This window comes from Carettochelys insculpta, chromosome 16, assembly GCF_033958435.1.
Source record: "Carettochelys insculpta isolate YL-2023 chromosome 16, ASM3395843v1, whole genome shotgun sequence".
NCBI lineage: Eukaryota > Metazoa > Chordata > Testudines > Carettochelyidae > Carettochelys > Carettochelys insculpta.
This window is the reverse complement of record NC_134152.1, coordinates 27,323,452-27,336,986: the sequence shown is the minus strand read 5'-3', so window position 1 is coordinate 27,336,986 and position 13,535 is coordinate 27,323,452. Positions and strand designations below refer to the sequence as shown.

General features: G+C 60.3%; 1 protein-coding gene across 3 annotated transcripts in view; it reads right to left on the bottom strand.

Annotated features, from left to right (window-relative positions):
* ELFN1 (extracellular leucine rich repeat and fibronectin type III domain containing 1) overlaps positions 1 to 13,266 on the bottom strand; it is a 184,481-nt gene extending 171,215 nt beyond the window's left edge. For 2 of the 3 annotated variants that reach the window (XR_012647756.1, XM_075010823.1), the window contains exon 1: positions 12,956 to 13,266. The gene's annotated coding sequence lies outside the window, so the exon portion shown is untranslated. Of the gene's footprint in view, positions 1 to 7,761; positions 7,869 to 12,955 lie in introns of those variants that run through there. The other variant, XM_075010824.1, reaches the window with a different exon arrangement.
* Positions 13,267 to 13,535: the final 269 nt, after the last annotated feature.

The following is a 13,535-nucleotide window of genomic DNA, read 5'->3' as shown; positions in this document are numbered from 1 at the left end:
AAGCTCTAGGTGACAGTTATGGTGGGAGGGAGAGGGGATACACTTCTGGATGAAACAAGAATGAAAGGTTTTGAGCGAAGCAAATCACGTCAACAGGCCTTAGCGGGTAGGTGAACGGTGGTGTCAGGAGAACCACGGTCAGTGGTGTGGCATGGGGCTTTGCTTTTAAAGCAGCAGTGAGTCCCACTTTCAACTGGTCTCCAAATTTGCACTCATGAGTCACAAATATCCCTCGTGAACATACAGAAGGGGCATTGTTGCAAGCTAGCAAACTAGAACTACCGTCTGCTGCAGCCAAAAAATATAACTTGCAAGTGGTCACCCTCAATAACAGAGGAGTGTGCTAAACTAGAAGGGGAAAAAAAAGCATATAAAAATCTCTCTGTCTGAAGCTCTGTCCTACAGGGCTTCATCTGCCCATGCCTCATGCTCTCTGAGCCCAATCCTGCAAGGTACGGAGTGGTTCCTGGGAGCTGCAGAGCACCCTTTTCTCCTATCCAGGTCTGTGGAAGTTAAGGAGACATTCAGAATCTTGGAGGACTGGGCTGCCTCTGGCTTTGCTTTGTTTCATGCTGTGCAGCCTGCTAGCCAGCGCTTTTATTTGTGCTGGTACTTGCCGGTTCTGAGTACCTAGAGCTCAGGATTGGCTGGGAGTGCGGGGGCGGGGAGCCAGCTGAGTACTGGCACGGTGGCTTTTTTCACAAAAAAGGCACTGCTGCTAGCATAAAAATATTCATAATGCACCACTCTGATATTATCAAAGAAATGGAAGTGCGTGTTTTGCACAGCACAGCTGTGTATTACAAGTCTCTCTAAGCAAGGAGAGAAACTGGAAACAAAATCCACAAGCCAAGCAAAATAAATATAAAAGGATAGTAAAAGTAAACCTGTGGTGCCACTCAGACTTGAGCAAACATTAATTTAAAATGAGTAATTGGATTATTGCATTATTTTTAAAACCCCAGCAAATCCTGAACATGGGTAGAAATACATTATCAGGTTCCTTTAACAGCCCATCTCTCTCATGGTTTACTACTCACTATTTATTTCAGTGTCAGAAGAATCCCAAGATACATTTATGTCCCTCTCACTCACCGTTGTTTTTTATTTATCCTCTATATCTATATCCTCTCTCCACAATTACACACGCCCACACTCCCATATGTAGACATCGCTTCCATATGATAAATTACCAAGCTGTGTAATAAATAAATTTAGTGTGAGCCTTCAACTGCCTTGCTGCTGCACTAGACAACTAACCCAGCTCTACAGGACATATTCTAAGATTCCAGATGTCTGAACAGCCTCAGATGCTTCTTTTTCAAAACAATAAATTGTGCACCACAAATGCATTTCCTTTCTCTCTCCCCGCCTCGCAAAAAATGTGACTCACCCTACATACTCCACCACTGGGCCCCAAACAGGTAATGGACAACTCTCAACTAGAATGGGTCAAAAACCAGTCTCTTGAGATTCTGCTGTGCTAGAAAAAGGAATGTTAAGACATTGAAAAGGGAGAGTCCCAGCTACCAAACAGCCCCCAAAACAGTTGTTTCAAGCCATGAACAGGCCAGAGAGAGTAGTCTTTGCATTTCTAGCATTTTAGGTCTAGAAACCCCACTTTATGATTTTTAAAGTGGGGCTTCATATGTATTAACTTTCTCTGAGTTCAGTGAACCCTTTCATATTCAGCCACCCCATAACTGGGAGGTTGCCAGATATTCAAATATTCTGGATATAGAGAGGCATACCTAGCAATGCATAAGACTAAAGAAAAATAAGATTAGATATTAGGAAACAAACAAAAATGCATACAGAGTATTTTACTTACGAGCAACAGTAGTATTGTACACTGTAAACTTGAACTGTATTTGCTGTATTTATTGGTATTTACTTTCACTATACCGCACTTAAGGAAAATGTAAGGTACTTATGGTTAAAATGTCAGTTATTTGAAGTTCCAGATAATAGAATGCCAGATATGAAAGAGTTTACTGTACTTTGGAATGGGACTCGTGCTACCTAAAACACACCATGCTCCAGAGGAGGGGAACCCCAATTAAAATTATTTTAAAACTTCCTCTTCTTGCAAGTTAATGTAACATAAGTAAAATAATGTATTATTTATACCCACATGCACATACAATGTCTATGACAAATTACATAGGCCATGACAAATGCTTCCTACTCTTATGTGCAGGAATTATGCCCATATACTGAATCATTTTATGAACATAGTTTATAAAAAGTTATTGGGAACTTCTGCTATGCATGATGCCACAAAGTGTAAAATTTTAATAGCACCACCTGCTCATTTTTACAAAGGTATGGAAAGAAACAAGATGCCAGATATGCCTATAGCTTAACTCAATTTAATTGGATGAATGAACGAATGAATCTGGAATAAAAAATGTATGCATTTACTGGAATAAACTAAAAGCTGATAGAAGCTGATACAATCCCTCACATATATTCCCATATACTTATTACCATTGATTTTTAAAATGACGTAGCCATAAAAGATTATCCTTGTCCAGCTGCTCGATTTAAATGCTATAATAGGATGCACACTATGAAAATATTTTTCAAATGTATTGGATCGTAGCTGATCCTCAGCATGTGTAAATTGGCATAATTGTATTGAAGTCAGGAGAGCAATGTTGATATATATTTGCAGAGGCTTTGCTCATTAAATGTTATTATGAATACTGGACAAATCTATAGAGTATTTAAAATGCTGCGCATGTGCATGGTGTTTCGTGAAGCATCCGTGATGGGTCCTACAGCTCTTACCCTCACAGTCTTCAGTAGAATGATTCATGTGGCGCAATGGGGGCTATTCCTACAAACAAAAGCTGCAGGATTTGGGCCTATCAAATGCATATGCTTCTGAGGCTGACTATCCCACCAGTGACACCAGTATTGCATGTCATCCCTCTTTGTACTCCTCTGTCTTCCCTTCTTCCCTGATGTTCTCCAAAGCGAGAGATACCCTTCAGCCTTGGCCAACTGAGGGACTGTTCTGACAAGTGCGGCTCCCTGTGATTTCATTTTCACAAAGGGCTTTTCAGAATACTTTCCTAGGCTGCTGTAGCCTCTTGAATTATATGTCCAAGTCCCATGCCAGGGCTTGGGCCAGGAGGGCATTACAGAAGGTGCTGTTTTAACCACGCTAAACTGAAACAGCACACTGAGAACTTCTGGCTGATTTGGTGGGTTTTCTTTACCTGCCAATTGCAACTAATACTCTATCGCCAGCTTCTTCATCTGCTCTTGATTTCTCCTGACCTCACTGCTCCACACTCACTCTTTCTTGCACAACTTAACTTCTTACTCCCTCTGGCTTCTTCTGCGCACCACCCCAGGCATATTCCACTTTCGCCAGCCTCACAAAGTTAACCCGGTGCCACACCTTCCAATCCCACTGCCACCCACTTTCTTTCTTATTTGTGTTACAGCAGTATGGTGGCCCAGTCATGGGTCAGGACCTCCTTGTGCTAGGTGTTGTACCCACACCCACCGAAGTGACCCACCTTCCTTCTTTCTCTTTCTTCGCTTGCACCCTCTACGTTCCCTGAAACAGCTCTTGTCAAGATCTGCAAGGCCCTCTCCCTGGCAAAGTCAAAAGAGTCAGTTGCATATCATTCTCTTTGATTCCTAGTTGTTGCTCTTGCTCCATCTCTTGCCCTTCCTTAGCTTCCAACAGCTCTGTTCCTCTGCCTCCATGACCCTCCCTTTCTCATTGGTGTGTCATCCTCTTCCTGCTTTCTGTGGTGGTCCCACGAAGCTCTGCTCTTAGATGTCTCTTCCCCTTCAAGAGCCTTTCTCTGGGTGAGCTCATCTGTTCACACACATCCTGATCATCCAAGAGCGGATAATTCCCAGGCGGCATTCCCTGTAAGCTAAGCACTCAGGTAGCCACCCAAGAGAGATTCAGGTGCCACGCAGCTGATTAGCAGAGCGGCCACAGCCAGCAACATGTGTTTCTATTGGTGCTGCGCGTCCACACATGCTTGCGTACACATAACAACATTTATTCCACCCATGGATGGAAAAAATTAGAGGGAACTCCTCATCCTCCTTCTTGCTTCCAAGCTCAGCTCTCTCCCTCTCTTGGATATCTCTGGGAGTTCCACCATCAGCTCATGACCCTGAACTCCCAGTTCTTCCCTTCCAACCTCCACTCTGTGCTCTGCCACTGTAGACCACCCCTCTGCTATCCCCGTCGCACAGGTTCTGAACTCCTGTGGCCAGCTCAGAGGCCTTCCTCTAATTCACTCCTCCCATAGGGTGGTGTCCAAGTCTTCTTCCACCAGAGCCGTTCACATAACTAAAACTCTCACCTCCTGTCTTGGTCAAGGTAATTTCTTCTCCAAGGCCTCCTTGTCACCCAAACTGCCCCCTTCCAGTCTGCATAATATGCAGTCACCAGGATGATGGGCCTGGCCTCTCGTTCTACGTACCCCCCCTCAACGCTTTGAATCCGTCACTGGCATCTCCTTCTCCATTGCAACTTCAGCCATCTCCTTCCCCTCAAAACTCTCCCTACCCCTGCCGTTCCCCATTTATCTGACTGCACAGTCCATTCATTCCCCAGACTCTGCCAAGGACATCCTGTTTGTCTGCTTTTCACACCACTTTTTCTTCCCTTTGCACATAAGGATTTTCTTCCCTTCACTCCACATGGAGCAACCTTCCTGAGCTAACACATCACTCCACTATCCTTTCATTGCCAGGCCACGGCTGCCAGCACACCTACCAGCAATGGCTCTGCTTTGGCTACATTGTCACTTTTATTATTTTAAGTCTCTTTTCTTCAGCATGCTGTGTACCGACTGCCTTTTGCTAGATGCAAGCTTGCCCAGCTTTGGAATTAGCGTAATTTTGGGAACTGGCATCTAGCAAAGGGGAGTCCACAAGGTGGAGGAGCAGAAAGACTTAAAAAGAGACCTTCTAAAGAGACACCTCTAGGAGCTGGCACTAATGCAGCTGCAGGGATTGTTGGCCACTGAAAAGTACAGCCCAGGGACAGACAAAACTTACCCAGGCTGGATTGTTGGCCCTTCCCCTGCAGTATCACACCCCTGATTTAGGTCAGATACAGTTTTGGAGCCGTGACTGTGGGGGGATTTGTTTGTTTGTTTTGTTTCTGTCTGGACTAGGGAAGGGCTGAAACAAATAATCCCCAACATTGGTAAGAATCCTCCTCACACATCAAAGGAACACGAAGCCTGACCTTTCCTGGCTAATCCTTCCTGGCAAGGCGTTAGATCTTGTGCTGCCTGATGATCAAACAGGATTGCATTAAGCAGACATGGAGAACAAGCTCTTATCTGGGTAAGATTTCTCTCTCCTCCAGGGGATCCTGCCCTCTCACTCTGGGGTTCCTCCCTCCTCCAGTTGCACGAAATCAACCAAATCCAGAATGTAATCTGGCTGGGACTCAAGGGTGTTAAAAATCAAGTTCTGGTGCACAGGCTGCTAGGAACGCAGAATGGAGCCAATCAGAAGAGCATGAGTGCTCCTTGATCAGGGCACCTCATTCAGGGAGAGAGGGTGGTGCTCATCTGGCAGGGCTTTGGCTGGAGAAACAGCATCTGGAGTACCCTGGACTGGGTTCAGCTGCTGTGATCCCAGTGTGTGTTTTGTTTGCCTTACTTTCAAAGGCCCTGGGGTAATATAAAGGGGTGTGTTTGAGGGTGATGGCCGGTGAGTGTATGTGTGCATGTGCAACAGTGTCTTGGTGCAGTGGATTGTGAGAAAGTCTGTCTCCCTGTGTGTGTTTGTGTAAGTGTCATGGTATATTTGAGCGTGAGACAGACAATGAGTGTGTGTGTCACAGTGTCTCAGTGTGTTGGATTGTGAGAGAATCTATCTCTGTATTTGTCACATTGTCCTGGTGTGTTGGGTTGTGAGAGGGGCTGTGTGTGTGTCACCGTGTATTTGAGCATGAGACACACAGTGTGTGTGTCACAGTGTCTTAGTGTGTTGGATTGTGAGAGTCTGTGTCACAGTGTCAGGGTGTGTGTTCTAAGGTGAGACAGCTGGTGAATGTGTGTGTCACAGTGTGTTGGATTGTGAGAGAGTCTGTGTGTGTGGGTCCCAGTGTGAGGAATTTCTGAGAGTCCGTGTGTGTGACATGGTGTTTCTGTTTGTGACAGACAGTGAATGTGTGTGTCACAGTGCCTCTCTGCTAGTTTGTGAGGAAATCTGGTGCGAGGGTCAGGATGTGTTGATTTGTGAGTCTAGGGATGTGTGTCAGTGTCAGGGTGTGCCTGTGGAAAGAATGGAGCCATAAGTCAGTACCCGAGTGTGCTGAATTGAGAACGTGTCTGGGAGGTGTGTCAGCATCACGGTGTGTCCGAGGGAAACAGGTGGCGAGTGTGTCCGAGGCAGGGAGCCAGGCATGGAAAACCAGCCGCTGCTGCGAGCACCACTGACTGCAAGGAAGGAGAGACACAGAGCGAGCTGCGGGTGAGCCGGCTCCGCAGGGAGCGCTGCTGGCCCGCCAGGGGACGCGGGGCTGGCCCCGCGCTGGGGGTCACTGCCAGGGCCGGGCTGCGTTAGGGGCCTCCGCGTGCTCCCCCCACGCGCAACGGGAGCTCGCGCGGTGCCGCAGCCGGGGTCGGGCAGGATCACACCTGCCCTCGCTGTGCGCCACGCCCGCCTTCCCCCCTATGGGGCAGACGTGGCTGCGGCGGGGGGGCGGCTGGCGGGGGAAGGGACCCTGCGTGGCGGGGCTGGCAGGGCAGAACGTGCCAAGCCAGGCCCGCAGCTGCGACCGGGGCCTCTGTTGTGCCTGCCTGGGGCGGGGGGGCCTGTCTCTCCCGCTGTCAGCTCCCCCGCCGGGCCTGGCCCAGATCTCCCCCGGCCCCTCTCTCCCACCCCGGCAGCGGCTGGGGGCGCCTCTCCATCGGGCACCCAACTTCCCTCCAGGGGCCGGGACGCAGCAGGTGCTTCCGCGGCGCCTTCTGCCTCCTGCCTGCCCAGCGATCCCTGGCCGGGGGCTGCTTCCCTGCGGGGCACCAGCGCCTTTCCTCCGGCGCTCCCGCCTGCGCGCTGCCAGCCCCGGGGAAGGAAGCGCTGCGCCCTGGAGCGGCGAGTCACCAGCCCCGGTCCACGCCTCGGGGAGCCTCCGGAGCTGGTTCCTTCCCCGGAGCCTGGCCCTGCGATTTCGCGTCTCAGAGCAGCCCCGGCGCGTCTCCCCGCGGCCGGGAAGGCGCTGCCCGCCCCCCGCTTCGCGCCACGGCGCACGGGACGCGCCCAGGGCGCAAAGCGGAGCCAACCCGCCAAGGCGTCGCCAGGGCCCTGCTCCTGCTGCCCCCCCGGCCAGGACTGAGGGTCACTCGGGGGGGGGGAGGGAAGCGCCCCGACGCGGCACCAGGCGGGCGCCCCCGTGCGCTTTTGGGGAGCCCGGGAAGGGCGCGCTCCCGCCTGGTGGGGACATCGGCTCTGGGCTCGCCCTGGCTCCCGCAGCTGCTGCGCCCCTTGCAAAGCAGCCAAGGATTCCCCCCACCACCGGGAGTTAAAGCCACCGGCCTCCCTGCTCGGTCCCCTCCCCCCAGCCTGGGGCGGCAGGGGACGTCCCCGGGACGTTTCTGCCCCCCTGGCTGTGCGCCGCGCCGGCAGGTCCTGTGCCACGGGCTGGCCCGGCTCCTCCCAGAGCCCCGGCCCGGCGCGGCCCGCCCGCACGCACACCTGCGCCCTCCCCCTGCCCTGCCCAGGGCAGTGCTGGGAGCTCCCCGCCCTGGGCCCCCTTACCCGCGCCCCCGGCCAGCCCCGGGCTGCGGCCCGCTCGTCCTGCGCTCTCGGGCTCCCGCCGGCATCTCCCCAGCCTGCCCCGCCCGAGCGGCGGCAGCCACGCAGCGGGAAGGGGGGACGGGCCGGGCGCGCGGGGAGCCTCCCGGGGGCGCTGGCCGGCGGGGCGCGTCTCTCCCGCCCTGGGGAGGCGCCGGCGGCCCCGCCCTCGCGCCTATCCCCCGCTCCGCCCCGCCGCGTGCCGCAAAGTGCAGAGCCCGGCCTGGGCCCAGCACATCCCCCCGCGGGAGCCCAGGCCGGCCCTGGGGGGAGGGAGGCGGGGGGCCAGGCCGGCCCGGGGGGAGGGGGGGAGGGAGGCGGGGGCCAGGCCAGCCGGGGGAGTGGGGGGAGGGAGGCGGGGGCCAGGCCAGCCGGGGGAGGGGGGGAGGGAGGCGGGGGCCAGGCCGGCCCGGGGAGGTGGGAGAGGGAGGCGGGGCCAGGCCGGCCCGGGTGAGGGGGAGGGAGGCGGGGGCCAGCTGGCCGGCTCTGAAGCCAGCTCCGCTCCCTCCCTCCCCCTCGGCTCTTTGTCTGCCCCGAGCTCCTGCTTCCTGTCCCGCTCCCAGCCCGGCTGTGAGTCGCCGCTTCCGCTGCACCCGCCGCCCGCTCCCCGCCCCGCAGCTGGCCCATTCAGGCGGCAGACAAAGGCGCTCGCTCAGGCCGAGACAGCCGCGGGCGAGGGATCCTGGCGCGGGAGAAGGAAGCCCCCCCCCCCCCCCCCAGAGCTGCACGGGGGCCAAGGCTGGGGGCTGACGGGGGCACTAGCAGCCAACACCCGGACACAGGACCCGCCAGGCGTCCCCGCCCTGGCCCAGGCGCCTCGGCCCCTGTCTGCGCCAGAAACCCCGAGCGCACAGGGGCCGGGCGGCCAGATCCCCGCCGGGTTCAGCCTCAGCCGCGTCTCCGCTGCCCTCCCAGGGGGAGAGCTGGTCCCCGGCCCGCTCCTGCCTTCCTGCCTGGAAAGTGCCCCAGCGCCGGCCGCGCCATGGCCGCAGGGATCTGGGGACCTGCCCTGTCGCCTCTCTTGCGCGCCGCGTCCCGGCTGCAGCCAGGCGCTGCCCGGGGAAAGCCGCGAGCTGCGGCTCGGAAAAGTCTCACGCTGGCCGACGGGCCAGGCCTGCTCGGCTGGTCTCCCCAGCCCTTCCCCGCAAAGCCACTGCGCCCAGCGCCGCGCCCCCAGGATCCGCCTGACACCTGCCGCAGCTCTCCGGCTCCAGTTATTGGGCGGTCAGCGCTTATTTCGAAAGAACTCTGGAGTGTAGACAGAGCCGGGGCAGTGCGGGGCTGGGTGACTGGGGGGGCGGGGCAGGGGGCGGACGAGCTCGCTTTCCCACCGGTGAGGAGCGGGGCCGCATCTCCCTTTCCCTCTACGTCTGGCCGGACCTGGGCGCAGCACACCAGCTCCGGTTCGGCCGGGCGCAGCTTCCCCCCCCCGCCCCTGCAAGCCAGCTCCCAAGGCGCCTCATGGTGGCTACAGTAAATCGAAGGGGAGGAAGGGCCCCAGCGCGACCCCCCAAGGCCTCTCGCCCCCTCCCCCCCTTCACAGCGGCTGTGCTTGGGCGCGGCCGGAGACGCCCCCACTGGGGACCCGGCTGAGCTCATTTCAGTCCCCTCCTTAAGCCCTCCCGGGACGGCCGAGCTCCAGGGGTAGCAGCGAGCGCTGCATGCGCCACGGCCGACTTCATCCGGGGCGAGCCGGCGGGGAGGCGCGCGACGCCCACAGGGGGAGCCCGGCCAGGCGCCCGGCGGCGGTGCCTGCTGCGGAGGCTGGGTGCGCCCAGCTCGGGCAGGGCAGGAAGGCGGCCCGCAGAAACCGGAGAGCTGAGCAAAGCTCGTTTCCTCCGTTAGCGCACTGGCCTTGCACACCGGGGCGGGGGGCGCATCCCTCAGGGGCCGGGCCAGGGCCTGGGGAAGGTCAGACTGAGAAGGTGCTGGGCCCTGCTGCGAGGGGAGGGGACTGGTCTGCGGGCCCAGGATCTGCGACAGTGCGTGTGTCTTAGGGAAGGCGGTGGCTCGGCAGCTGGCGCCCGGGTGCGTAATGCCCCAGGGAGCGGCTCCGAAGGCCAACGCCCCCGGGGAGCAAAGCGCAGGGCCGCAGGAGGGCAGCTGATGCTCCGCATTTGGGAGCTCTGCAGCCCGGCTAGGAAAGGAGCCGCCCCAGCAAAGGCTGGGAGCAATGACCTCGCCATGCCTACCCCTGGGGCTCTGCCCTGCACGGCGCGGGGCCTGCCTGGGCCCTTGGCTCCGGGAAGGGGAAGGGAGCCCCCGGTCACACCAAGTCCGACCCCACCAGGAACAGACTGGAGCCTCCCTGGCACTGAGTCCCAAGTGCCCTGCCAGGGAGCCCCGCGCGAGGCGCGGAGAGATGCTGGGGTGGGCGGTGCAGGCGAGGGGAGACACGCCGGGCTGGCAGGAGGAGGTAAGGCGGGGGCGCTTGGAAGGTCCCCTTGCGGAGCCGGAGCCCGGCCGGGAACGGGGACTTCATCCAGTTTCGTCATTAACTCCCGCGCCCCAAAGATCTCTCCTCTTTCCGCGCGCCCGTGGCTCTTCTCCCCGCGGGGTAACCCGGGGGAGGGGGGGGCAGGCAGGAGCCGCCTCGCCGGAGCAAGGGCAGCCGTGAGCGCTGGACTCAGCCGCAGGCCGGTGGTGGAAATCCACCGAGGCCTCCCGAGCCCGGAGCGCGGGTGCTGGGCGCGGCCCCTGAGCAGAGTGCCAGGGAAGCGCGAGCAAAGTCGGGGCAGGGCGAGCCCGGAGGCCGCCAGGGTCGGAGCGCCGCGGCGATGCGGGGAGGGCGATGCCCTTTGCCCTGCCAGGCAGGGGCCTAACTCGTGCGGGAGCAGCGCACGCTACCGCCGCGGGACCTGCCCGGCTGCGGGCTGGGGAGAGCTCCGTGCACCCCCTCGCCCGGCGGGAGTGGCTGGAAGAGACCCGGGCACTGCCAGGGGGCGGGAAAGAGCCCCCGGCGAGTCCAGCCCCTCTGCCCCCCAAGCCGCGCGGCCGAGCCGAGGAAGGGGGCGCAGCGCCCGCCCGGGCTGCGCCTAAGTCCAAGGCGGGGCCGAAGCGACGCGTTCAGCGCCCCCAGCCCGGCAGTGCTGGGCTCCGGGGCCGGGAAGGAGCCGGGGGTTAAATGGGCTGGGAGAAACAGCCCGCGCCCACCGCGCGCACGGCGCCTTCGGCAGGGCCCGGCCAAGCGCGCGGGGCCCGGGCCCGGGGCAGGGCGGAGGAACCAGCGGCCGCTGCGGTGCGTTCTGGGCACGGGGCGGGGGCACCGGCCTGGCCTCCTGGAAATGATCCGGCAGCGGCTTCGCGGCGGGCGCCCTGATCGCGAGCTGCGCTCGGCGCCCTCAGCGGCAAGTCCCTTACGGGGCTGCAAGTTCGCCGCAGCATCTGGAGCCTCATTAGGGCCGCGCTGCATTGAGCCGGAGGGAGGCACCGGCCCTTTACACCACCAGCCGCGCCGCGCACCCCCCGGGGACCGCGCCGAGAGCCGGCCAGGCCAGCCCCGCGCTGAGCGCTGGGACTTCAGAGCGGAGCCAGCCCCAGGCGCTGGCGGCGGGAGATGGGTCACTAGGGCTGGTTTTTGTTCCTCCTTTAACAAGGTTACAACTCCCCGCAGTCCTCATCTCCATCCTGCGGAACCGGGGCCAAGGGAGGTTCAAAGCCAGCCAGGACTGCAAGAGCGCGTGCCCCCCCCCCCCACCCCCTGACTTTCATTAAAGACCTGAGAGCGGCACATTTTCGGCTGCAAAAATAGAATTGCTCTTAAAGAGGACGAGGGGGAGTTCGAGCCGCGCCGCCGCCTCAGAGGCGAGTTAGCAACGTGTGAATTACAAAAAAAAGCTATTGATAAATCACTCGCGCAGAAATGCACACAATCACACACACACAAATGCACACAATCACACACACAAATGCACACAAATACAAATCACACACACAAATCCACACAAATACAAATCAAATGCACACAATCACACACACACACAAATCACACACAAGCCGAGAAAGCCGAATTTCCCACAGCCAGCCAAGCCACCCGGATGCGCAGGACTAAGAAGTTGCCTTCGCTCGGGGATGGGACCCGTCAGGTCATTAGTCATTTTCGACAAGTTCCAAAGCGATCGGCAGACAGCTTTATCCGGGCGCAGTTAACCTAGCGGGAAGATTTCCCTCGCCGGGGAAGCGGCGCTTGGGCAGATCGCTCTGATCTACACACCCCCACAGCGCGCGCCCGCCCGCACACACATAGGCTTTCACAAGCGCGTGAACTCACACTCACCAGCGCGTGAACTCACACGCATTCCTGGGGGTCGCCGAACTCTTCCCTCCTCTCCTGGCGAGCGTGCGCCTCCACGCGCCAGGACCTACCCCGCCAGCCCCGGACCCCAGACCTCTCTGCCGGCAACAGTTGCGTTAACCTGCCCAGCGGCCGATTCAAGCGCCGGTGGACGCGCGGGGCTGGGGCGAGGGCGAACCCGGGAGAGGAGCCCCGCGGGGCCGGGCCGGCAGGCGGCGCCTCTCCAGGAGCCGGGGTAGATGCTGGGGGCTCCCCCTGGCGGGGCGCCGGCGGAGACGCCCGGGGAGGGCGCCGGGAGCTGTCCGCCGGCTGCGGGTGCTGAATCCGGCCCGCTCCGCGGCGCGCCTCGGCGCAAGGGAGCCCGGAGCCGCCGGGGCCGCCGCAGAGCCCCGGTTCTCCGGGCAGGGAGCGAGCGAGCGGAGGGCAAGTCCGGCTCAGCGCGCAGCCAGCCCTGTCAGCCCCGGCTCCGCCGCCCGGGCTCGGCTTCGGAAAGTTGGCCGAGCCGGTGCGCCCCCCGCGCTGCGGCCAGAGGGGCGAGCCCGGGAGGGGGCCGGGCCGGGCCGGCTGCAGGGCGAGGGACGGGCTGGGGAACCCGGGGGCGAGGGCTCATCTCCGGCCACGCCTGCCGCGCCACGGGGGAGCGCCGACCACCCAAGGGCGCGCCGAGTTGGGTGGGCGGGCGCCGGCTCTGGCTGCTCCCGGTCCCCTTTCGCCAGCCGAGCCCAGCCCCGGCTACCCGGAGCCGCCGGGGGAAGGGGGGCGAGCGCCCGCTGCCCGGCTACTGCGGCAGGGGAGGCTCGGGGAGGGAAGCCTGGGACATGGCCTGGGCTGCTGGCCCCTCTCCGCTCCCCGCGGCTCACCTACCTGCCTCTGTCATGGGGGGAGGCGCCCCCGGCCGCGCCGGATGGTCCTGGGCCCCCGCCGCGGGGTAGGAGACGCGCTCTCCGGCCGGTTCCCGGCCCCCCGCAGCTCCCACTCCAGACGGCAACCGGGGAAGCGACAAATCCCAGCGCCGGCCTCGGCCCGAGAAGCGGCGAAGGCGGCGCCTCTCCGCGCCAGGCACGGAACCTCCAAGCTCCCGGCCGCGCCGCGAGGTTCAGGCCAGGCGAGCCGGGCTGGGCGCGCGGCCGGCGAGCGCCGGAGCGGATTCCCGGGCGCTCGGGCGCGGGGCTGCGGCCAGGCAGGCGCGGCGAGGCCCCGCGCGGAGGTAGTAGCACATTCTGGCCGAGCGTGATCAAAGGTTTAATGTAGGAGCCCGGGCGGGGGAGGGGCCGGCCCGGCGCGGGGGGAGGGGGTGTAACTTCAGCCCGAGCCGCCGGCGGATCCAATGGCGCGGCGGGGAAGCGGCAGCGGCGAAGCGGGTTTGGCCCGGGCTGGCTGGAAAGGAGAAGGCAGATCGGGAAGGAGGAGCAACCCGCCCCCCCGCCCCCCCCGGCTGCCGGCT